General features: G+C 40.9%; 1 long non-coding RNA gene across 1 annotated transcript; it reads left to right on the top strand.

The window, feature by feature from the left end:
- Nucleotides 1-3544: 3544 nt before the first annotated feature.
- Nucleotides 3545-10305, top strand: LOC129646485 (uncharacterized). Its single transcript, XR_008711978.1, has 4 exons — nt 3545-3802; nt 8571-8665; nt 9322-9374; nt 10017-10305. It is a non-coding gene; the product is annotated as an uncharacterized LOC129646485 (long non-coding RNA).
- The last annotated feature ends 16590 nt before the right edge of the window (nt 10306-26895 follow it).

The raw sequence follows: 26895 nt of genomic DNA, 5'->3' as shown, positions 1-26895 counted from the left end.
CATGAGATTCAGTAAGCTCTGGGAGTTGGTGATGGATAAGGAAGCCTGGCATGCTGCAGTCCATGGGGTCACAAAGAGTTGGACACAACTGAGTGACTGAACTGAACTAATGCTCACTCTTACTACCTTGGAGCTTTTCATTTGATTTATTTAAGTACTATTGATATGATGATAACTCTGAGATCTCTCTCTCTCTCTCTCAATTCTAGATTTACAGACACAACTACCTTTGTGGAATCTCTTCTTAAATATGTAATAGGCATTATACAAATTTAATATGCATAAATATTAAACTCCTAATCTCCCCAAATTCAACCCCTCATCTTTGCTCCATCTCAATGAATAAGAACGCCATCCTTCCAAAAGCTATGACCAAACCTTATGTTCTTTCCTGAGTCCCCTATTTCACTCATGCCTCTACATTTCTGGGCTCAGACACCACTGAGCAACTGGACAACAACAACTACATTTATAATACTGGTGATAATAATTATTATTATCTGCACGAATGCTCTTTACTCAGAAGACCCATGACTCTCTCTTTTACCTCCTTCAGGTCTTTACTTAAATTCCATCCTAAATGAGACCTTCCCTGACTTTCTGTCTAAAATTACAACTCCCAACACTTATCAATCACTTTCCCAGCATTTTCACCTGCATTGATCCAGCAAAATCATTACCTGACACATAGGGAGCCCCTTAGGAAGCTGGAGGCCCTCTCCTTAGATAACTAAGCTTCCAGGGTGGAATCCTCAGGTCTTCCTGACAGACACTCCATCCTTTTGAACATTTTTTAAAGAACTTATTGCTCACTTTGACAATGAAAATACATACTAGTTTTCTTATTTAGCTGGAGAAACAATATGTGTTGACAAAGGAAGGTGGTGATGAAAGGAGGTTCATTACTTTCATGACATAATAGACTCTGGCAGGGTGGCTTACTAACATATCATGATAATACTAAATATTCATTGGAAGGACTAATGCTGAAGCTCCAATACCTTAGCCACATGATATGAAGAGCCGACTGATTAGAAAAGACCCTGATGCTGGGAACAATTGAGGGCAGGAGAAGGGGGCAACAGAGGATGAGATGGTTAGATAGCATCACCGACTCAATGGACATGAATTTGAGCAAACTCTTGGAGATAGTGAAGGACAGAGGAGCTTGGCATGGTGCCGTCCATGGGATCACAAAGAGTCAGACACAACTGAGAAACTAAACAAAAACAACTACATGATAATATGGATGAAGATAATTATTATAATAACTATGATTGGTTGATCACTCAATAACAGAGGAAACTTTCCAGGGAACTCTCTTTTTCCTGCCTCAGGTAAAGACAGAGAGCTACAGATGTGGATCTCTGAACTCCTGGGAGGGAGGCAGGAACAGCTGAAGCAGGACAGGGTTGGTGAAACTGACTCCTGCCTGACGGGAGAAAAGGTCTCTTGCCTTACAGAACTATCAGTACATAGACCATTTTATGTTGAACAGTTCTTCTAGGGAGAACAGGTGTGTAGATGAATGATGGGAAGAATTTACCAGGAATTGGGTAGGAAAAAAGTACTAAAGAGTTTAAATACTACATTTTAAACAAAAGATCTGTGGGGAATCCATGGGAGGTTATAAATCCCTGATACTGACTTCGGAGACCCTTCAAATCTTAAATAAAGGTTATAATCCAAACATCAGTCCCCTACTTTTTCTTTGTATGCAAAATTTTGAGTCTTTTTTTTTTCTTGAGAGTTAAGTTTTAAACAAACTTTACAGATAAAGGAACTAAGAAAAAATGTTTATATGCACAGCACTATATATTTATTCACCAAATATTTACTGGTCACAAATATGTGTCAGTAGCTGAGCCAGCTGAGGAGTCATCCAGCACCAGATGGACAGGATACCAGTTTTCATAGTATATATTTTAGTGAGAGTTACAGACAAAAGGGAAAAAATAACAGGGTGTTAAATGGGGCTTTCCCAGTCTTAGAGTTTAACTGAGGCCTGAAAGCTGAGAATAGCAGGTGTAATGTACTCCAAATTCTAAATCTAGTGTTAGATTGTCTATGCTGGCTCTGCAAAAAGACCGGATAGAGTCAGTTCTGCCATCTGTTTCAACACTCACCTCCTGGCTATGAAGAACAGGAAACAAAAGAGGCCTGGGGGTACAGAGTGATAGACGGCGTGTTGGCAGAGTGCAGCCCAGGGTTGGGGAACCAAATCCTTCATCGTTAGAAAGCAGGTGTCTGGGAGACGTAGGTTCTAATATCTTACTACTCATGGCTGAGTACCTCCAACCAACCCTGCACAACCTTTGGTAGCGGGTTTCATTTAAACGTCTCTGCTATGATCTGAATGTGCCGTCCCAAAATTTGTGTGTTGAAATCTAATCCCCAAAGTGGTGAAATTTGGAAATGGAGCCCTTAGGAGGTGACTAGGTCATGAGGGTGAAGCCCTGATGAATGGGATTAGTGCCCTCATAAAAGAGTTTCTGGAGAACTCCCTTGCCCCTTATAGCATGTAAGGTTACAGTGAGAAGATGACCATGGGTGAAGAAGTGGGCTCTTACCAGGTACTGCATCTGCCAGCTCTGTGACCTTGGACTTCCCAGCTTCTAAAACTGTAAGAAATAAATGTTTGTTGTTCATAAGGTACCCAGTTTATAATATTTTTGTTGTAGCAGCCTGAATGGATTGAAAGTCTTGCATGTGCTGGGATCGGCAATGTAAGGCTGAATTATTTTCTCTGTTCCAGATACAGTCTTTGCAAAAGGGAACTGTACTTGGATTATCTCAAAAGTATATTGGAAAAAGGAATGAGGAGACCCCAATACAGCTGTTTGGGTGGAAGAGGCCACAGGAAGCTAGGAGCTGAAGTAGGTATAATCAACCAGCATCTTAGGCATTAACTATATCAGAAAATTGAAGAGGGGGCATCCCAGCTGGAAGTCAGCAGTCAGGCCTACAACATATAGACAGCCCTGATGCCAGGTTACAGTTACCCAAGTAGAGTAAGTTCCTTTTATGCCCCATCTTGCTCTGCCCTTGCTTCAATCCTAAAGAAGACACAGGAAGCCTATACCCTTCAGTAGGGGGAGGAGGGGGTGCAAACTAAGGGAAATAGTAAAGAAGCTGATCTTGTTCTCTTTGCCCAATGTAGTCTCTCCAGCTTAAGGCAGGCCCAAGCTGGGCAATGTAAAAAGCTTTAAGTAGTATAAGTCTAAGAAATTGAAGTGTAAATGTTTCACTCAATTAGAATTTAATAACTGAGAGGAATAGGAGAAGCTATGGGATTATCTATTGTGGAGGATAATGAGTTAAGAGATCAAGGCTAATAGAAAGTTGTTTTCTGTATTCATACATCACCCAGCTCATTCAGTAGTCAAGTTTTAGAGAACAAATAACCTTGAAGATTGTGATTAGTGCTATGAATGAGCTAACAGGTCAGGGGAGGCCTCCCTCAGGCAAGTGGCATCAAACACTTGAGAGACTTGAATAATGAGGAAGCAAGAAAATGAAGGGATGAGGAAAGAGCTTCTCACCAGAAGAAACAACAAAAGACCATAAGGCAGAAGCTTCTAATGATCAAGGAATGGACCAAATGGCAGCAACAGAGGGAGAGAGGCCTCTAATGAGGCTGGCATTGGAGGCAAAGGCCTAACTGATGAATTTAGACCTTGGCCTTGAGTTCAAGATTAATAATAAAGGCCATAAGAAGCTGCCAGAGGATTTGAAGGTGATCAGATCTGTGTTTTTAAACAAAGAAAACAACTCTAGCTTCTGTGAGGACACTGTACAGCTGGTGAGTAACAGTGGATCCAGGGTACCTGTTGGGAGGGTTTTACTAGTGTAGATGAGACATGATAGTGGTTTGGCCTGGGTATTAGAAGTGGAGTTGAATGATAGTGGTTTGGCCTGGGTATTAGAAGTGGAGTTGAAGCGAAATGGGTAGATTTAAGACAAAAGTTGTAGGTACAACTTGAGTTGCATATTGAGGGATCAATCAAGAATCTTTAGTGAGACACTCCCCTGGCAGTCCAATGATGGAGACTTTGCCTTCCAATGCAGGGGATGTGGGTTCAATCCCTGGTCAGGGATCTAAAATCCCACATGCCTCAAAAAACCAAAACATAAAATGGAAACAATATTGTAACAAATTCAATAAAGAGTTCTTTTAAAAAAAGAATCTTTAGTGGATGATATGGGTACCCTGTTTTTACCCTTTTTGTTGGCAGATAGACCCATTCCCCAGCTGCCATAAATGTTGGGTGCTGATTGTTCACAGCTGCCACATTTTCTGGAGAATTTTCCCCAGTAAAACAGTAGCTAAAGTTCTTGGGAAGTTCTGTCCTCCAACCTCCCATTTCTAGGAAGCCAGAAACCTGACATGTGGTTATAAAACGCCAGCCTCCTAGCCTCAAGAGGACACCAACCTAGTGCACAGTTTGCTCTCCAGAGGTTCCTGTGGGATGATACCAAAGCTGGTCTCACTTAGGTCTCTTCCCCAGCCCTCTTCTATTTCCTTCCCTTTCTCCTGAGAGCATTCATGAAATAAATCAACTGAATATCACTAAATCAGTAACAATATAATAAATCACTGGAGAATTCCTGTCTGAGGCTCTGCTTCTAAGGAACCCAACCTGAGAGAGGATTTTAATTTTGAACGTGTTATGTCTGACATGAGTATGAGGCATCCAAGTGGTGGTGTTAAGTAGGCAGATTGATAGATGACTCAGCCTCAGAGAGATGGAGCATTTGGGCATCAGTAGCATATGAATGGTATTAATAGTCACAGGAATGGATGAAATCTCAAGCAGTTATGTAATTAGGTAAGAAGGTCTGGAACTGAACCCTGAGATCTCCAGCATTTAGAGGTAGAAGGCAAAGATTCCACAAAAGAGAGGGTATGCTACCTTGGGGTTATAATAGGGCTCTGCTATATAATATTATGGAGTATTAGACTCTTGAGTGACTGGTGACTGTCTCTTTTAATACACAACACAGAGAAAATGCAAGAAATGTGATTTCCCCTTAAAGAATCTTTTAATCATTGATACCTGCAAGCTGGTGCTTTTAGAATCTTTGTAATGCTAGGTAAGGTTATTTCATGTTAACTGCACAATTAACTCATGTCATCAATGAAGCTTTTTTCATTTGAATTAAGTCCCCAGTCCCTATAAAATTAGAATTTTCCTCATTTGCCGAAGTCTTCCAATTACTTTCTAAGTTGAATTAGTAGTGCACTAAACTTTTATTTCCAGAGAAATGAGTTCAAGCAGAGATCATCCATGTAAATGAGTTGAGTGATCTCAAACTAGCATTTAAGTGTGTCAGAAAGTTCTATCTGTATTAGTTTATTTTTAAAGGCAAATGAAAGATAAGGGTATGAATATTGTGAATTTATTTAAGGATAGATTTCTGAAAATGACCGTACTTCCATATAAATCTTCAGCACCCATCAATTAACTTGCTGGGGAACAAAGTTTATGGCAGGCCTGAGAATCTGAGGAGATAACAAGTCAAAGAGGTAGGACCAGCAGAAAAGATGCTCTGAGTTAAAGGTGCCATGGACAGTTAACCTGTAAATTACTAAAGCTTATGCCAAGTTATAAGGTAATGAATTCTTATGATGCTAAAGCTGCTGCTGCTAAGTTACTTCAGTTGTGTCCGACTCTGTGCAACCCCATGGATTGCAACCTACCAGGCTCCTCTGTCCATGGGATTTTCGAGGCAAGAGTACTGGAGTGGGGTGCCATTGCCTTCTCTGGATGCCAAAGCTAAAAGCTTTGAATTCTCATTTAACCTTGCTTGCGATGCTTTAAGTTAGCAGGTATTTTCTTCAACTTAATAATGGTGCAAGTGATTGAAAGAGCTAGACAACTTGTTTGAGAAAGCAAAGTTAGTAAGTGGTAGATTAGGACTCTTATCCAGGTTCTTCTGATTCCAAGGTTTGTAATTTTCCCTATACTAACATCAATCAAAAAGACCCAGGTTCTTCACTGTGATAACAGAAAAGACTTCCAGAAGATAATATATAGGGGAGAAGTGATGGATGTATGCACAGTCTTTGACTCTCTCCCCAAGTGCACCTCCTCAGTTGGGTCCTCACCCACTGGTCCTTGTACTCCATTTGACCCTACAATGTAAAGATTGCACTTCTCTTGTCTTTAAGCATAGTTTATATAGACATTTGAGCCATACCATCTGAGCAACCAGGGAAGCCCACTTACTTAGACATATTTTTCTAAGGAATTTATAAAAGGTGTGTGTGTAGGGGAATGATACCAAACTTCACTTACAGTTCCAGTTGCAAAATTCAGGTGTAAAATCCTAAAATAACATGGCTGGGCCATGTCTGGAACATGGGCACTTAACTTTGTTATGTCTATTTGTATGCTCTTTTTGCACAAGGGACAAAAAAGCTTTGGTCAAAAGGGAATGGAATTCAGACCTTCAGAGCTCTGCATCCAGAGATAAAACAGATTTTATGGGTATAGGAATTGTGTTGGAAGACAAGATTGTAAAAAAAGGTAATCTAGACCCTTTGAGACTTGGACAATGTGCATGAGACTCAATACCAAGGCTTAAGCTGTTGGATGCTATTAGTGAATCCGAACAAGTATGTTAGTTGATAATAGGACCTCATACTGGCATCTGGTCTGGTAAGAATGGAAGAACTGCAACTCTTGGAACCTTGGGTTATTTACTGAGGATCCAAGTGAGGAATGATATAGACAATGCGTCATCCTTCTGCCTTATTCAAACACAACTCCTTTTCACTACAAAGAGGCAATGTTAAGAAACCCTAGACCAAGGCTCAAGGGCAAAACAGGCAGCATTCTCAAATCCTGTAACATTCACAAATATTAGATGCAGTAGCGATGTTCCCAAGGAACTAAAACAGAGGTCAGTATTTATGAAGTTCAGCTGCTAGTTGTTTGAATATCTGTTTTTTAGCAATACAAAATAGACTTCAAAAAACTTTTTGTTTTATATTGGAGTATAGCCAATTAACAATATTGTGATAGTTTCAGGTGGGAAACCGAAGGACTCAACCATACATATACTTTTATCTGGGAATATCTCTATTCAAATGAGTCTCAAGAGGGTCTGATTTCCTGCTTAAGTGATGGTTGGGGGTGGTTTAGCCGCTAAGTCATGTCTGACTCTTACAATCCCATGAATTATAACCCACTAGACTCCTCTGCCCGTTGGATTTCCCGGACAAGAATACTGGAGTGGGCTGCCATTTCCTTCTCCAGGGGATCTTCCCTATCCAGGAATCAAACCCACATCTCCTGCCATTGCAAGTGGTTTCTTCATCGCTAAGCCACCAGGGAAGCCCTCCTGCTTAAGCAGCAGTTCTTTGAACTAGAGAAGACTAATTCACTGTGTCAGCTAACTCACTGCCATGCCCCTATTCCTATTCTGGGATTTCAGAAATACTTGAGGCAGGGAAATTCTAGAAAGACTGGGCTTACTATAGATAAGCTGGAGAGTAGTTCAGAGTAGACAGACTTGGCTTTTTATAAACTCTGATCATCACATCTAAACACATTCTTTTCTGGCTTCCTGCCTAATTTTTCCTTATTATCATCTCATAACACCCGTTTCATGGGTCCACTGAGGTTATAGTTTACTTAAAGACTTTGCTCCATCCTCTCATGCAAACAAGGGAATTTAACCTTTGAAGTTGCTTCAATGTGGTTTCACAAGACACAAGTGTAGTGGGCTGGATGATGTCCCTACAAAGATATATCCATGCCTTATTTCCAAAACCTGTGAATGAGATCTTATTTTGAAAAAAGTCTTTGCATTTCAAGATGATGCTATCTTGGATTATCTGGGTACACCTTAAATCCAATGACAAGTGTCCTTATAATAGTCAAAATAGGAGAAAACAAAAAGAAGGTCATATGAAGACAGCCCAAGGCTGGAGTTAAGCAGCAACAGGCCGAGGAACACATGGAGCTAGTAGAATTTGAAAGAGGCAAAGACAGGTTTACCCCTTGAACCTTGAAAGAGCACAGCCCTGTCAACATCTTGATTTGATACTTCTGGCCTCCAGAACTGTGAGACAATAATTTTTCCTGTTAAAAACCACCCAGTGTGTGCATAATTTGTCACAGTAGCCACAGAAGGGCTTCCCAAGTGGTGCTAGTGATAAGGAAACTGCCTGCCAATGCAGGAGACACAGAGACTCTGGTTCGATCCCTGGGATGGAAAGATCCCCTGGAGGAGCGCACAGCAACCAACTCTAGTATTGTTGCCTGGAGAATCCCATGGGCAGAGGAGCCTGGTGGGCTATGGTCCCTAAAGTTGCAAAGAGCCAGACACAACTGAAGCGACTTAGCATAGCACAGCACAGCACAGCAGAGCCATAGAAAACAAAAACAACTAGTAACGACACTAAAACTACACAATAGTTATAATACAAATATAGTAAAAAATGGAATATGTACTCCAAGATTATGGCCATTGAACAAGAGTATGGTCACTGAACACTTACTTATATTTTTGGAGTATTTCGCACTCAGAATTCTCCCATATTTGTCATTTAAAACTTACAGAATCATGCAGGTGGGCAAGACCATCCCAGTATTACAGCTGATGAAACTGGATCCCAAAAAGGTTAAAGATTTTCCCAGAAGACCCCTGCAATTAGGTAGGAGAGTGAGGATTTGTGTCTAGGTCTGTCTAACATCAAAACCATTATCTTTCCAATATGTCATTCAGCCTGTTCATTAGGGAACTCGTTTATTTTAAACTATTTCAAAATTAGAGTAAACTGGTGGGATGGCTGAAGATAATTTAATACAAACACTGTCTGCCAGAGATGCAGTGTCACTAAAAGCACTGTAATTTTCATCTTTCTGTATTAAAATATTTCTTCCATAATCTTCATTTTCTTCCTAGAAAGAGACTACAAACTAGCTATCTGTGAGTCAGATTTGCATTCCCCTTTGCTTAAGGGCTTCAGAAAAGTTTTTTGACAGTTGAAAGTGATTCACAAAACAGATACATCTTAAGTAGTTATCCAAAAGATTGACAAAAATTGACAAAATTATCTTTGTCAAGGATGAACAATGAGTGTCATTAGAATCAGTTTGGCAAAGTCTGATCTAAATGCTTGGTGTGTTTTGGGGAGAATTCCAAAAGGTTCTGTGTTTGTCAAGGTCAGAAGAAGGTTGTACCAGGAAATTATGCCAAAACAGAAACATCATGGAATAATAACATTAAGGAAAATGAAATCATTTGTAACCACCCCACCCGCCAAAACTTCTTCTCAAATTGCTAATATATTCCTGGTTCCTTCCTCAGACAAAGTGAACAAACTGCTGAGACTGTGAACACGTGTTATTGTCAAACAGAAGGTAAACGATCTCCTACTGGAATTCTATAATATTTCCAGCAAGTCTACTGCAGCGTATGTCTACTTCAAATCTGATGATGTTAAAAAGGAGGGAAAAGTGCAGAGTGCAGCTCAGAAATATTTCTGCCCAGGAAAGCTAGCAGTTAAAGCAGGGGACAGGCAGGTAGGTCTGGGATAATGAGCAGTACCAAGGTACCCTGCTTAATCTGATCTGCCTCCAGGTCTCAGGATGTTGTACAGGAATGGGCTTCATTTCCATACGGGGAAAGAAATGAAATGACAACAATCTCTTTATGATCTCATTGTTCAGGTAGTCAGAGTTTTATATTCTTTAGAAGAAAAGTACTATGTAGATCCCAGACAAGAGCCCTTATCAGACAGGATTGTATTTATCTACTTGTTTAGCAGTTTCAGGGACTTTCTTTCCACCATTCTGTGAGCTCAGGGAAGTCTGGGCCCTTGAGGATGAAGATGGACTCTCAGAATATACATACATCATGCTATTGAAGCATAGCAGGTTCTCCTTAAGTGTGGGTTAAATGAATGAATGATGAATGAGAGGAAAAGACAGATACAATGATAAGAGCAAAGGTTTTGGAAACAGACAATACTGGGATTAAGTCACTGCTCCATCACCCGCCAGGTACCTGATCTTGGAGAAGCTCACAAGTTTCCTCATCTGAAACTAACCAGGCACTGGGCTTGGCCTATATCCAGCATTAGATTCACAGTGGCCATGATTAAGTTCTCAATCTGGTGAACTCCACAGACGACCTTGGGAGAACAGGCCTAGCAAGAACTTCTTTTTTCACAGAAATTTTTGAGCACCTGTCACATGACAGATGGCACTTGAGATACACAGATGAAACTACAGGGTCCCACACCTTACCACATAATGAAGAGATGTATCACCAAAATGACATTAATAAATATGAAATGTGTTGTCCATTATTACAAAAGACATTACTGTTAGTATTAAAATAATATGATGAATGTTGTAACAGAGCCATGTATAAGCATCAGTGGGAACCCTGAAAAAGGAGGTCAGGGAAGACAAGGGAGACAGAGAGCCATGCATAGCTTTATAGGGGAGGCAGCAGTTGAACTTCCTATAGTTGGACTTATTATAAAATAAGAAGTTTTGGAAATGGGCTGAGTTGAAGGTCACCTTATACAAGTGGTTACCAGTGTTCCTGGGAGAAGTGTAAAATCTCCTTGCCCCGTCCCCTAAATTTCTTCAGCAGCTGTTTGCCTTTCTGTTGAACACAGCCCTGTCTCCTACAAACATCCCTGGGAAGGTGAACCACCAGGTATCTGAGGCCACAGCACACACGGATGATTAGACAATTTTCTGTGGAAGAGACCAAGTCTGCCAAGGGCAAGGCTGGGCAAGCACAGAACAAGGAAAGTGCCAGGTTCCGTAACACACTGTCATTTTCCATAAATTTGTCAAGGAGGAACCCTACTGAATTTCTAAAATTTAGAGCAACACATTTGAGGGCAATATAAATCACTTCCTACACCATTTCCAAACACTAAGGATTTGGATCTTGAGCTCTGAAAAAAGTAACTGCTGCCTCTTCACTTCCTACATCCACCTTTGGAGCTGGGGTGAGCTGGGACAGGACCTGGGGCTTCCCGAGGCAGATCTCTGTTACTGTGAACTCCCCAATCGCAGCTTTCCCCTCTGATTCTGTAAGAGACTACAGAAAAGTTGAGCATAAATGGTAATGGGACAGTACCCTGCTGCTGCTAAGTCACTTCAGTCGTGTCCGACTCTGTGCGACCCATAGATGGCAGCCCACCAGGCTCCCCCGTCCCTGGGATTCTCCAGGCAAGAACACTGGAGTGGGTTGCCATTTCCTTCTCCAATGCAGGAAAGTGAAAAGTGAAAGTGAAGTTGCTCAGTTGTGTCCGACCCTCAGCGACCCCATGGACTGCAGCCTTCCAGGCTCCTCCGTCCATGGGATTTTCCAGGCAAGAGTACTGGAGTGGGGTGCCACTGCCTTCTCCAGGTCAGTACCCTAAAGTGATGAAAACTGGCATGGATGTAACATAGTATCTCTTCAATCTTTCTGTGAATTGTGAGTCATGGGGTCCTAGAGCCTCCCTGGAGAAGGCAATGACAAATTTGGTGGGCCCATTTGGTTCAAATAGTTTATTCACCAGCTAGAAACTTAGGGTTATTTCAGTCTATGGACAATCAGACCCAGACTGCCTATTTGAATAAAGTCATCAATTTCACAGACTTGTGTTTGTTGTTTATTTTTTACAACTCTCAGAAAGTCCTGACATCTTGTAAATAAGAGATCTGGGGCACTTCTAGGAGTTTATAAAATAAGGTGGAAAGTAGCCTGGCTGAGATGAACATAAAAAATAGAGGGAAAACAAAGAGAACCTGGAAGCAGTAGGAAACTTCATTTTCTTTAATTAGCATATTTAAGTGAAGCTTAGAAGCTGCTCCTTGCCTGAAACATTGCATTTTATTAAAAGCTGTTTAGTGCTCATAACCATTCTGCTGATTTTCTCAAAACACGTCCTCCTTATAGGCTAGTGCTAAACTGTGCATATGAAATGAGCACGGCTTAATGTTGTGTTAAAAGAATTTGGTCTCCAGAGCTGTCTCTCTTCTTAATAATATGTAATCATACTCCATCTATTTAGTTTTCATTTAACTTGCCCCATGCAGGCAATGAATCCGGTTTAATTAAATGGGCCTTTAAATAGTCAAACGGCACTCATTTGCACCTAGCCAGCCTCCCTTTCATCCTATTAGGACCCCCTCAAGGTATAAAAACCCAATAAAGAGGCCATGTAAGCTGTGTCTGATAATGCAAAGGAAGCCTGACATTCACTCCAGAATTTAGTGAAAGCTGCAGTAGCTTTTGGGCACATTGTCGCAGCTGGATAGAGATAGTGTGAGGCCTCTTGGAGGGCGGTATCTGGATCAACTCTCAACAGTCCATTTGGAGATGAGCTGGCGGTCCTGGGGATTGAAGCCACGCCCAAAGTAAGGCCCACTGAGATGTCAGGCAGCTGCCTGAGGCTCTCACAGGCATGGCCTGGGTCTCTGGTCATATTCTTGGGGACATAGGGTGGCTGCAACTGCAGTTTTCTCTTATTACAGAGTTTGGTAAAAGGGCAGGAAAGTCAGTCCTGGAAATTGAGAACAGAGAAGTAGGTGGTATTTTCCCATCAAGAAAGGATAATACTAGAGCTTTGTCGAAATGATCACCCCAATCCCTAACTGAGTCCCTCAGTTAAAGAACGGACTCTATTCAACCCAGTACATCATGATTCATGCTTTTAACATGTTATTTATCCAGTGACTGCCAACTGCGAGCCTATTACTGATCAGGGACACAACTGCAAATGAACCAAAATCTTTGCTTTCTTCAAGTGTAGGTTCTAGGTGGGGGAGACAGAATAAACAAAAACAAGCAGACCACAAGAAAATAAATATATGGTGTCAGGTGGTGAGAAGAAATAAAATAAATCATGTCAAAGGGGAGTCAGATTAAAGGGGTGGGGAGGACATAGGGTCAGAGAGGACCTCTTTTGTTAGATACTAGTTTGCAGGATCAGATGGAACACATATTTTTTTAAATAGCTCTTTTGATAATTTTATTTATTTATTTATTTTTGGCTGTGCTGGGTCTTCACTACTATGTGGGCTTTTCTCTAATTGCAGTGAAGAGGAGCTACTCTTTGTTGCATTTGTGGGCTTCTCATTTTGGTGTTCTCTTGTTGCAGAATACATGCTCTAGGCTCATGGGCTTCAGTAATTATGGTAAGTGGGCTCAGTAGCTGTGGTTCTCAGACTCTACAGAAGAAAGCTAAGTATTTGTGGCACACAGGCTTAGTTGCTCTGCAGCATGTGGGATCTTCTTGGACTAGGAATCGAACCCATGTCTCCTGCACTTGCAGGCAACTTCTTCACCACTGAGCCAACAGAGAAGCCCCTCTAACATATTCTTGTGGCCTAGGTATGCTGAGCTAAATCCAGAGCTGGGGGCTTTCTCTGGGACAGTGGAGATCTGGCTATAATTTATGACACTCCTTTGGTTCACTTGGTAGATTAGATTGACTGGATGAGGGTCCTTTATTTGTATCCTTCCTCAGTTCAGTTCAGTCGCTCAGTTGTGTCCGACTCTTTGCGACCCCATGAATCACAGCACGCCAGGCCTCCCTGTCCATCACCAACTCCCAGAGTTCACTCAAACTCATGTCCATTGAGTCAGTGATGCCATCTAGCCATCTCATCCTCTGTCGTCCCCTTATTCTCCTGCCCCCAATCTCTCCCAGAATCAGAGTCTCTTCCAATGAGTCAACTCTTCACATGAGGTGGCCAAAGTATTGGAGTTTCAGCTTCAGCATCAGTCCCTCCAATGAACATCTAGGACTGATCTACTTCAGAATGGACTGGTTGGATCTCCTTGAAGTCCAAGGGACTCTCAGGAGTCTTCTCCAACACCACAGTTCAAAAGCATCAATTCTTCGGCACTCAGCTTTCTTCACAGTCCAACTCTCACATCCATACATGACCACTGGAAAAACCATAGCCTTGAGTAGATGGACCTTTGTTGGCAAGGTAATATCTCTGCTTTTTAATATGCTATCTAGGTTGATGATAACTTTCCTTCCAAGGAGTATGCATCTTTTAATTTCATGGCTGCAGTCACCATCTGCAGTGATTTTAGAGCCCCAAAAAATAAAGTCTGACCCCAGTTATTCTCACCAGCATTTATTAATGTCATATTATACTGTTCTCTTTGAGTTCTAGTATATGTAAGCCTTGCTTGCCTAGTGAGAAGATAAATTCCTTAAGGGTGGGGACTCAGTCTTTTAGTTATATAGTTCCCACTCATCAGGAATGCTTGTGTAATACAGGGCAACCCACATTTCCAAAATTACCATGCTTTTTAAAGCTTTAAATTTTATTACTTTATGCCTTTCAAAAAATTAGCCTGTATATCATTCTAACAACCCTGCACGGTGGAGAAGCTCTGCAATGTTTAGGTATGTAGTCTTAGGCAAATTCAATCATTCATTCATTCAATAAATATGATTTCAGTGCCAGAATCCATTTCCTTGGAATTCAACTAAAAATTCCTTACTCATATAAAAATTTAGGACATTAATGTTCATTTGAATGAAAGATATAATGGGGTATGATAACATAGGTCTTATTACTACCATAGTACCTATAACAGGTGCCCTAATCAAAGCCATTCATGAGCACAGCTATGTATAGGCAGGTAGTGAGGATGAAGGAAAGGTGTAACATATCATGCAAAAGAAATAGCTACAGACCAGATCGTGATGGACTTTATAATAACTGAACTGTGCTGAAGACCGCTTGCAGTGTTTTTAGCTAGGAAGTGGCCTACAGACTGTGTAGAGAACAGATCAAAAGGTGAACAGAATAGAGGTAGAAGGACCACTTGGATGACACTATGGGTGGGAAATGATGGTGGTTTAGGTATGACAAAGGAGACAAAGAGAAGGCCATAGACACAGAGTATGGAGAGACAGCAGCATGGACAGGGCTCAATAGGGAACAGAATGCAGGAAATAAAGGAAATGAAGAGACTGCACCATTTTCTGAGAGAAGTAACTCTCAAGGATAGTAAGTTTGGCATTTGGTTGTTCACACATCATACTGAGATTCCTCATGAAGCTCAGAAGATAATACTAGGCAGGAGAATATGTTTGAGGCCAGTGGTAATTGGTGGTATTTATAAATCCATAGAAGGAAATGAGATCACCAGAAAGGAGTGCAGCATGAGAATGGAGGGCTCTGAAGAACTCCATAGCTTAAGGGTGCTGTAAAAACCAGAGGGGTGAGACTGAGGACCAGGGACCCAGAAGGAAAGTCACAGAAGCCACGAGGAATGACTCTAGGGGAAAGGAGTTACCTATTCTGATGAAACCTGCTATGAGGCAAACTTAGACAAGGATTTAGCAAACAAGGTCAGTGAAGACCTTAATAAGAACAAATTTAGAAGTCAAAGAAGCAGACCAGTTTGGAATGACCATGAGAATAAAGAAAGAATGATAAGAGGGAGACATTTTCAGGAAATGGTTACTGAGACTGACTACGTGCCAGGCTCTGTTCTAAATGCTGGGGCAAGAGTAGTAAATTGAAAACCAAAAATAGAAACAACATAACATGCCTGAAGACACTTCTGATATAGAGGAGAGACAGACAAAAAAAAAACACACAAATAGTTAAATATGCAATATGTCAGATGGAGAGAATATGGTATTAAGGAGGAGAGGAACTGCTGAGTAGGGGGGCAGTTGTTGCTTTATATAGGGAAGTTCTCTCTCTAATGTTGGAGCCCAGACCTACAGAAAGTGAGAGACAGAGAATTTTTCTGGGAGCACAGTCCAGGCAGCAGGAGCAGCACAGACAAAAGATAACTGCAAACAGGGCATTTTGGAGAAATAACAATGAAGCCAGGTTAGCTGAAGTAACTGCACGAAGTGGAAAAGGCTTGGAGGTGAGGTTGGCATGGTGATGGCATGGGGGTGGGACAGATCATGTCTGGCTTTGAAAATCTTTTCTCGTGACTTAGGTTTCTCTTCTGAGATGGGAAGCCACTGAGGGGCTGAGCCATTTCTCAGCAGGTGCTGCTTCAGGAGACAGGGTGGAGGAAGGAGGGAAGGCACTCAGCTGGCCATCGCAGTGGACAGGGGAGGGATGAGAGCAGCTTGCATCAGGTGCTAGTGGTTGACAGGATGAGAAAAGGTAAAATTATGGAAATATTCTGAAGCTACAATTGATTTAATTTGCCATTAAATTGAATGCTATGGATGAGTGAGAGAAGTTAAGGATGCTGAGGCAGATGATTTAAGAAGTTAATGGTGAAGACCAGTTGAAAATATTGGGCAGTGGCTGAATGGTGATGGGGATCAAGTTGGTAGCTCAAGAACACGTCTGAATGCTAATGAGAAGACTCCACTAAGGGAGAACACTTCAAATTTTAGACAAAGAAGATATAACTGATATAGAGAGGTTTTCTCTAGGAAGGCAAAAGAGGACCTGGGTATTAGGGAGCCTTGATATCTGTAAAGCATACTTTTTCCTTTAAAAAGAGGAGGATGGGTTTTTATGTAGGAAAACTGATTTGGATGAAATGGGGGTCCCATTTCAACATTTCTGTTTTATCTCCGTGGTATAGGGCAAGGTATTCAAGGATGAAACTGAGTAGAGGTGAAGGTTAGGTTTTATTAAAAAGGTGGAAAGTATACAAACTATATTTTAAAGCATGCAGAAGAATCTACTTAGTAGCATAGACAAGTTAGGATGCTAAGCATTTCTGAAAGCTTGGTTGAAATTTATAGATCATAGATTTATAATCATACTTTCACACAGGTATGTGGAAATGGGTGGTCACACTGAAATGAAGGTGAAGGCCATTTCAAAGTGAAGTGTGAAAGTCACTCAGTCATGTCCAACTCTTTGCAACCCATGGACTGTACTGTATAGTCCATGGGATTCTCCAGGCCAGAATACTGGAGTGGGTAGACTTTCCCTTCTCCAGGGAAGAAATAATTCAGGGAAGTGAGAGACCAGTGGGCTGAAGATGTCATCGGCGTTATCTTTGAAGTTTTCTGGAAGCTGGGGGGGTGGGGGTGGGTGTCAAAGTTGAGGTGGATATTAAGACAATGAACAGGGCATATGATATTCAGTGAGAGTGATGTAACATCTCCATGTTGGTAAAGGATTGGTAGGATGATACAGAAGAATTCTTCCTTCTCAAAGGAGTATGGAATGGTCTGAAATTAGCCCCAAGGAGAAAGGGAGGTAATTCCATCTCCCATCCGTATTATTAGATAAACTCTCCATTTCTGTAGGCTACAGGAAACAGGGTTCAAATAAAATAAAAGAATAGGGACTTCCCTGGCAGTCCAGTGGTTAGGAATCCACCCTGCAATGCAGGAGATGAGGGTTTTATGCCTGGTCAGGGAACTAGGATCCCACATCCCAGGGGACAGCTAAACCCATGCATCCCAACTACGATTGTGTGCCACAGTGAAAGATGCCACATAATGTAACAAAGATCCTGTGTGCTGCAACAAAGACCCGATCAGCCAAATAAATAAATACTAAAAAAAGGGAAAAAATGGACAGAGTACCTTTGCAAGATAAGGTAAGGATGAGGGAATCTGCCCACTGGGGTCATGATTACAGAGGCATGGTGGAAGAGTTTGGGAACAGCAGGGTGTGGAAGGGAAGCCTCCACGTTGGAGAGTGGAGTGGGTGTGAAAGCTGTGTGACTGGTGACTGGTAATGCTTACACTTACGCAAACAATGGCATGAGCACCCTGCTGACAGAGGATTGTGTTCATTAGGCCTAGAAGGATCTGTCTATAAGGCCCAAACAGCTCCTCCTTTACTTCCCAGCCTGCTGGTATTAGAAGCTTCGGTGAGTGCAATTATGGACAGCAGCAATGAGAGAGCTCAAAACAGGTGTTCTTTCCTGGGGGGCAGTTGACTGTTGGTCGCAGCAGGAGCTGCAGCTCCCTCTTCCTAGTCCAATTGGGCTGGTGTAAGGAAATCAACCCAGAATATTCGCTGGAAGGACTGATGGTGAAGCTGAAGCTCCGATACTTTGGCCACCTGATTTGAAGAGCCAACTCTTTGGAAAAAACCCTGATGCTGGGAAAGACTGAGGGCAAAAGGAAAGCGGATGACAGAGGATGAGATGGTTGGATGGCATCATTGACTCAATGGACATGAGTTGGAGCAAACTCTGGGAGATAGTGAAGGACAGGGAAGCCTGGAGCGCTGCCATCCATGGGGTCGCAAAGAGGTGGACATGACGGAGCCGCTGAACAACAGAAGCAACAACATGGAAAATGAGGCCCTCAGATAAAAACTACCACTAAATCACTCTAAGTTCAAGAAACACTGTCAGGCTGACAGCACACAGGCCAGTGTAAGTTGCAAAGTTGCTGCTCTTTGGAAGTACTTCTGCCAAAAAAGGTCACAGCCAAGGCACTCTCAGTGATGATGGGTATTCTGGTAACTCGTCAAGTATCCTCCTCTGCAGTCTCCTGCTGCTGCCATGTCCCCTCTCCTTGCAAGTCAAGAGCATCTGCCTTCTTGAGGAAAACTCACATGAAACTGAACACAATTCAAAGGAAAATGTTTCCCTGAAAATAGTTGTATTTTGCACTTCTCAGGTCCAAAATCATAAGAAAAATGAATTGTGTCAATCACTGGGAGAGGCAGACTAATGTGTACATTTTAACCAAGTTTGCCCATTCCAGTACAGAAAGTTCCCTACATACGAACCTTCAAGTTGCAACGTTCAAAGATGCAAGCATGTGTTCACATGTCTAATCATGTAGGTTACATGTGTCCGGCATACATTGTCACATCTGTGCATCCACTTGGCTGTGCTTTTGGGTACCATACTCTATAGTACTGTATAGAGTACAATAGTGCAATATCTTTATTTCAAGCCTAGGATGTCCAAAGCATTGGGGATGTAGCTGGTACTGCTAAGAAGTGCCAGCTGTTATAATATACTACTGTACTTCTCAAGGTACTGTAAGATTAAAAATGCTTTATTTTTTGTGTTTGTTTTTATGTATTATTTGTGTGAAAAGTATTATAAACCTGGCACAGTACTATATAATCAATTGTGTTAGTTGGATACCTAGGCTAATGTTGCTGGACTTATGAACAAATTGGACTTACAAATGCACTCTCAGAACAGAATTCATTTGTATGTAGGGGACTTGCTATAGTTGCAAGAGGGAAAGCACCTCCCCCACCCCCTCCACCCTGCAGTGAAGGGCCAGCAATACAGCAGCCTCTGGGCAGGACAGGAAACACTCAGCATAAGATCTACACATTCTCTCCTTCAGTTGCCTGCTCCTCATGGGCTCATTCCATGGAAGCCCTACAGAATATGTAACATTTAGATCTAGGCTTAACAGCAGTGGGGACAGATGAGAAAAGAAATGAATAGTGAACTTTTCTATTCCTTGCATTCACAGACAGAAATATGCTCTAAGTTCTGAATTTGGAATGATGAGTATGGCAGTCAGGGGAGAGACTGTGAGGGCCTGAAAGCAGCGGTTGTGGATTGTTCTTTGAGTTAGAGGGTGAATAGGGCAGAAAAAAAAAAAAAGAAAGAAAACTTCTGGTTATATTTGCAGGATTGATACAGAGGCCAGGTACACTTTCTTGGAACTGGGTTCTAGAATTTGAGTTCTTTCTGTACTGCACACAGTTTTCCAAACTGAGTCTCAGAAAGAGAAGGAGTGATCAGGAAATAGTGATGATTAATTGACTTAAAGTGCAATAGTGACCCAAGAACCTTAAGCAGAACAATATAGTTTACTCAAATATTCCTCACTTTCAGTAAAGAAAACAAAATGAGAGAAGGTGGAGGGTTACCTGTCTACTATCACCTTATGATGGTTCAGTGGTAAAGAATCTGCCTGCCTCTGCAGGAGACTCAAGAGACCTGGGTTCAATCCCTGGGTCAGGAAGATGCCCTGGAGGAGGAAATGGCAACTCACTCCAGTATTCTTGCCTGGAAGATCCTATGGACAGGGGAGCCTAGCAGGCTACAGTCCATGGGGTCACAAAGAGCCAGACACAACTGAGCACACACGCATGCACGCATCACTTCATTAATGCTTCATTACAATGGATTTTAGTAGGTCATAACCTTACCATGAGAGAGTACTATATTAAAAATACTTTTATAAGTCAAAATAAATTAACAAAAGGTTAAAAAAACAATGATTAAATAATGAAGTGGATTAATAAAAAGTGTAATGTTCCAATCATATTCTTGGACCGAGCATTTTAAAGATATTTCTCAATTATATTCATGAATCTAGGGCATAGGGTCTGGCTTTCATCTACCAGACTTCAAATTCTGACACTGACACTTACTCTGTGACTTCGGGCTAGCTGCTTAGCCTAAATTTCCATTTCCTTATCTGTAAAATGGGACTAATGAGAAGAGTGATTCCAGAAGAGTTGTCATGGTGATTACATGACTAATGTGGGTTAAGTGCATGTCTGGCACAGAGTAAGGTCTTAAAAAATAGTTTAACTATTAGGAAAAATGAGAGAAAGTGAATCTTAGTCTTTGAGATGATGTGTCAGTAGAATGTAAGCCAGGACAGAAAGCAATAGGACCCTACGTAAAGATGAGTGGCCAAGGTGAAGTGTGGACTGTGTGATATATGCCACTCTCAGAACAGACATGAAAATGATTTTTTGCTCAAAAATCAGGGGGAAAAGTGCCAAAGCACTAAAATAAAAGGCAGTTACCTTTCTTTTATAATATGATATACATCCTTTGCTCAAGTATATGCTCCATTGTTCCATCAGACTTCGCTTACAAAACACATTCAAAGATTAAATAATCACGTTTCAAGACAGCAATTGCAGACACAACACTAACTGCGGGGTTCTTCTGAGGCCCTGCTCTCACTGTTCCATAATAAAAAGTGAATGGTTAGAAATGGAGTCCATTAAGTAGAATGAATTAATTGGGACTTTTCAGATCTATTTGAATGAGTCAGAGGCCCAGACGTTTTTCTGCTGAACAGACCACCTAGAGCATGCTTTTCATTTAGGTGACTACAGCTGGGTTATCAACCAGTTTCACTTTGTTATGTGTGCAGAACCTACTCATACACACACAGGTTCCCAGAGAAAAATATATACCAGGTTATATAGTAAATTTCACCACAATAAAGGTGCCAAATACAACCTTAAAACTAGATAAAACTTCTCAAGGAGCACCCTGGGTCTAACCTGTGCTCATCCCCAACAAACTGGATTAATAGGACGAACTCATAAAATTTGTCTGCCTAAGCCATATGGACTCCTGATTGGTAATTTGGAAACTTTATCAACTAATGGATTAGAATTCAAAGGATATGTTTCAGGGTCTGGCTGGTGATAATTTGGTCAAAAGAGACAATTAATCTTGGACAAGGTTATCTGTTGGGTTGGAGTGGGATTGTTTCAGTTATCCCACTGCCCAGATCATAATCAGTAGGGCAGAGAAGGCAAGTCCACACAGACTAAACGGACAAGAACAGATGAAGAGTGAGTTAACAGTGAAGTAATTAGGAACAAAGCCAAAACAGGACCCACAGGTGCCCAGTGTTAAAGAGAGGTAAAGAGAAATGCTGATATTCTGAAAAGGGACAAGCTGGAAGAGTTATTCATCAGCAAGTATTTTTAGACTGGGTTTGGGAAGGAAGGTCTCAAAGAAAATATTAGCCCCAAAGCTGAATTTCCTTATGGGTGGTGTAAAATATGTGCAAAGTCCCCTTCCCCTTTCATACAGAAATTAACATTGGACTTCTGTTGTTTTCCAACATGGCTGTTAATTTTTGAAAAGTAATCATTTTACAGATGAGAACTTGAAACAGACTCTGCCTGATGCTTAGGAGAAAAGTTAAGGAGTATTAGAGGATTAGGAGTCTTTGAGTATTAGATAATTTTTTGATCAGGACCAGGTGGTACAAAAGAAATCTGATTCCAGTTCCACTTCTGCTATTTACTCTGTGTGACTTTTATTACATTTTACTTCCTCACTGGCCTTCAAGGTACTTCTTTGTCAAATGAAAAGACTGGACAATTTCCAAGTTTCTTCTACAAACACTCTGTGATCTGTCCCTCAAAAGGACTTCACAAGGCAATGGAAGAATAAATAGCAACTAGAACTTACTCTGAAGAAAAGCTATTATCTGTGACCACATTAAGTCACCTCTACCTATATTTTATCCTGTCACACTTTTCCCATCCAGCTTCACAATCTTCCCCATGTCCTTTCCACCTATAGCAGTGAAAATATAATGTTACTCTCAAATACTATAATTCAGCCTATAAGTTTAATGTTGAGTAGTTGCTCAGTTGTGTCTGACTCTTTGCAACCCCATAAACTACAGAATGCCAGGCTTCCCTGTCCTTCACTGTCTCTCCGAGCTTGTTCAAACTCACGTCCATTGAGTCAATGATACTATCCAACCACCTCATCCTGTGTTGCCCCCTTCTCCTCCTGCCCTTAATCTTTCCCAGAATCAGGGTCTTTTCAATAAGTTGGCTCTTTGCATCTGGTGGCTAAAGTATTGGAGCTTCAGCTTCAGCATTAGTCCTTTATTCAGGGTAAATTTCCTTTAGGATGGACTGGCCTGCAGTCTAAGGGACTCTCAAGAGTCTTCTCCAGCACCATAGTTCAAAAGCAACAATTCTTCAATGCTCAGCCTTCTTTATGGCCCAACTCTCACAGCCTTACATGACTACTGGAGAAATCATAGCTTTGACTATACAGACCTTTGTTGGCAAAGTGATGTCTCTGCTTTTTAATACGCTATCTAGGTTTGTCATTGCTTTTCTTCAAAGGAGCAAGCGTCTTTTAATTTCATGGCTGCAGTCACTGTCCATAATGATTTTGGAGCCCAAGAAAATAAAGTCTGTCACAGCTTCCAAATGTTTGATGACACAATTTATTTCTCTAATTAAAATAAAATGAGATCAAACTCACAGAGAAAGTTTAGAAAACAGTTTCCAACCCTCTTCTTTGGACTTCCATGTCCGAAGGAGAGGCTGACTTTCCAATCAGTCTGTTGTAGCTTCTGACTTCATGGTTTTTCATATCCAGAAAGTGTCATGGAAGAATTTGGCTAACAATGTCCAGTAATGCAGGCTTCCCGAGGTGGCTCATATGGTAAAGAATCTGCCTGCAATGCAGGAGACCCAGGTTCAATCCCTGGGTCAGGAAGATCCCCTGGAGGAAATGGCAACATACTCCAGTATTCCTGTCTGGAGAATCCCTTAGACAGAGGAGCCTAACAGACGATGGTCCATAGGGTTGCAAAGAGTTGTACATGACTAAGTTTTCACTAGACCAGACTCTATTAATGATTTTTCAAGGGAAGAAGAGATTGGAAGTGACTTTACTTTTTGGTGCTGACTTCAACCCAGAAATACCCTTATTGGTTCTACAAGTCAGGTCTTTCAGTTTACAGACATTTTTTCTCTGAAAATCAGGAAAGTTTCCTTTTTTCTCCTGTGAAACATAGGGGGTGATTCTGGATATACCTATCATCTGCGCCATGAGGCTTTACTAGACTTCCTTTCATAGATAGTTACCTATATTGTTTTTAAGGAACCCCTACACCTAAGAAGTTTGCAATGTGGTTCCAGAAGTCCCTTATAAAAATAAATGAGTTACTTTAAAAAACTAAGAAGTTGGGGGACACCGACTGCTTGGGGGCCGCGTAGCTATTTAGCATGCCAGTGTCTCATTTGTTATCAGAATTAAGCAGACAATTGCTCCACCTTCTAAGAACAGCCATGCACCACCACCCACGGAACTGAGAAAGAGTTACCAATCTGTCAATCCTGTGTCCAGGCTGGATGAGGTTTCCCGTGTTCATATGATCTAGCCATCCCAATCCTGGGCATATGTCCGGAAAAGATGAAAACACTACATTGAGCATTCCAATGTTCACAGCAGCACTATTTATAATAGCCAACACATGGAAGCAGGAAGAGTCCATTGATAGATGAATGGATAGAGAAGATGTGGTATGTGTGTATATATATACACACACATACATACATACACGTATACACACACACACATACACACACACACAATGGGATACTACTCAGTTATAAAAAAGAATGAAATATTGCCATTTGCAATAACATAGATGGACCTAGAGAATATCATACTAAGTGAAGTAAATCAGAGAAAGACAAATATATCAATCTAAAAAATAATACAGATGATCTATTTATAAAACAGAAACAGACTCACTGACCTAGAAAACAAACTTACGGTTACTAAAGGGGAAAGGGAGGGGGAAGGCAAATATGAGAAGTATGGGATTAATACACTACCATATATAAAATAGATAAGCACAGGGAACAATCTTCAATATCTTGTAATAACTTATAGTGGAAATAATATGAAAAAATATATATATATAAAACAATCACTTTGCTGTACACCTGAAGCTAACATAATATTGTAAATCAACTATAACTTCAATCACAATAAATTAAAATTTTAAAAAATAAAAATAAAAAATGAGTTACTTGAAGAGATAACTCCATATCCTATTAAAATCCTTTATCCTTTATGCCTAATTAACAAAAGACTGCAGTATGAGAAAAATAAGAATTAATATTTAGCTCAATACAACAAATATTTGCTGAAATTCTGCTCTCTGTAGGCAACTTACCTATGTGTGGGAGATCCCAAAATGAAGCCAATTCTGGCTTCTAGAAAGGTCACAAAGGATGTTACATCAGTGGAAAAATAAATGACTCAAAAAAAGGCCTGTCTTGGAAACTGTGATGAGTTATAAAAGGAGAGCAAAGCACAGTTGTGTTTGAGGGGAAAGAGGTGGCGGTGGGGTTCTTTAGGAATGTTTAAATCTCATCTTGACTTGGAGGCTGAGTAGAACTTCAACAGAGAAAGAAGTAAATGTAAAACTAATAATAATATCTAATATGTTCTGAATATTTACTTGATAGTATTGATGTTTCTCATTTTAGGGAAGAAAACTTGATGAAAGTATTCTATTTGTAGCATTTCAGAGTAAACTTTGAAGGCATTTTTGGTTTCAAGGCCTGAATTTATAATATTTGGAGGTACAAACTAAATATATATTGAATATACTGATGATGTTTGAGCAAGGTCCATTGTGTCCAGTGTGGTTGCTGAATCTGTGACAGAAAGAATATGGAAGATGGAGAAATCATTTAGTTCAGATTTCAGAAGGATCTGACTACCGGACAATAACCAACACTACACTATTGAATAAGAGAGTCCTTGACTGTGTATCTTGGAGGGGGTGGTGAGGAAGAATTTTACCATGGAACACCATTAAATATTAAGACGTGGGTGTCTGAGGTAGGCTACTAATTGAATATAACTTCAGAATAATTTGCTTTTAAACATTTATATTCAGTAATTATATTCAGCATTTAAAGGAGAGGCAAATCACTGTGTGGAGAATGTTGGATAAAAGGAAACCAAAGAGGAGGTAGGTGGCCTTGCACGTGTTTTTCTGAGTTCTGGTTCACGCTTGCATGTAAAAGAAAGAAAAAGAAAACCTTTCCATTCATTTGAAAAAGAAAGGAAAAAACCTTATAAGATACTTACTGGCGTCAATCATTATCCATTCAAGTCTTTAAAGGATCTCATTCCTCCTAGACATTTGTTACATTTTCTGGCTAATACTTTCCCAACACCACCCCAAGGGAGAAGCCAGAGAAGTGGCTCTTTCAGCTGCCTTGCCACTGGAATTCAGAAATATGACTTGGACTCTACTAACTAGATGCATCTTTGCAATACTGTGGTAAAAAGTAAGCAGTAGCAAAAGCAAGAACTGTACAGAAGTCATTGTCCTGTTGTTGACGCTGTTTTTGCAAGGTTTAAGAAGGTGTCCATCATTTGGGGTCAGTGTTGCAGAAACAGAGGTCCTGACGTACAGTCATAGTACTGCACATTTTGTCATCTGGTCTATAGTGGCCTCAGCTACAGTTTCCTACCCAATGTAGTTTTAAAGCATTGCCATGAACACAGTCTCTAGCTTGCTTTCAATGGTTCTGTGATCTTCTCAATATCTTTTTAATAAATTCCTTGTCTGCTCAATCTTTTCTGAGTTAGCTTCTGTTGCTTGGAATGATACTCCTCATCTGTTACCCAATTTCTTTTCCTTTCTGATAAGCTCAATTTTCTCCATATTGTTACATATCCAGTGATGTGTTCATTCCTCAACTGATGGTCTGGCAGCTGATATGGATGAGTGCCTCAGACAGCTGTTGTGACGGTCTGCTACTGAATCTGAAACTGAATGTTGGACAGAACAACTCCAGGAGGGAAGCCAGAAAGTGGCAGGCAAGCATAGATCATGGTATGGCATAAAAATAGGGACAGAGAGCACTAAAATGAAGCACTCTGGATCTGAAAAACTGCTGTTGTCTAGTCACTAAGTCATGTATAGCTCTTTTGTGATCCCATGGACTGTAGTCTGTAAGGCTCCTCTGTCCATGGGATTTCCCAGGCAAGAACACTGGAATGGGTTGTGATTATCTTTTCCAGGGAATCTTCCCAACCAAGGGATTCAACCTGCATCCCCTGCGTTGGCAGGCAGATTCTTTACTGGTTTAGGTTATTTTAATGACATTAATTCTTTGACTACTTCAAGAATGCATTAAGCTAGCTTTTGTTTGTGTATTTATATGAGTTTGTAATTTTGTTAAAATTTAATAGCACCAGGGAAGCTCAAGGCTGAAAAATAAATAGGCTCCAATTCACGTCCTATCTTGGATTAACCTTGAGTTCCAGCTATGGTAACATTTGAATTTTTAGTTGCCCCCCATCTCTGAGTTCCCATAAACAGAGCACAGATCTTTATTCTAACACGTCACATGCTGTACTACAATTACTGACTCACTCATCTGCATTTCCCACTAGTCAGTCTAAAGCCAGGCCCATGACATTCTT

This window comes from Bubalus kerabau, chromosome 3 (assembly GCF_029407905.1).
Source record: "Bubalus kerabau isolate K-KA32 ecotype Philippines breed swamp buffalo chromosome 3, PCC_UOA_SB_1v2, whole genome shotgun sequence".
NCBI classification, from domain to species: Eukaryota; Metazoa; Chordata; class Mammalia; order Artiodactyla; family Bovidae; genus Bubalus; species Bubalus kerabau.
The sequence above is the reverse complement of the archived record's forward strand: the minus strand, read 5'-3'. Positions and strand labels throughout refer to the sequence as shown.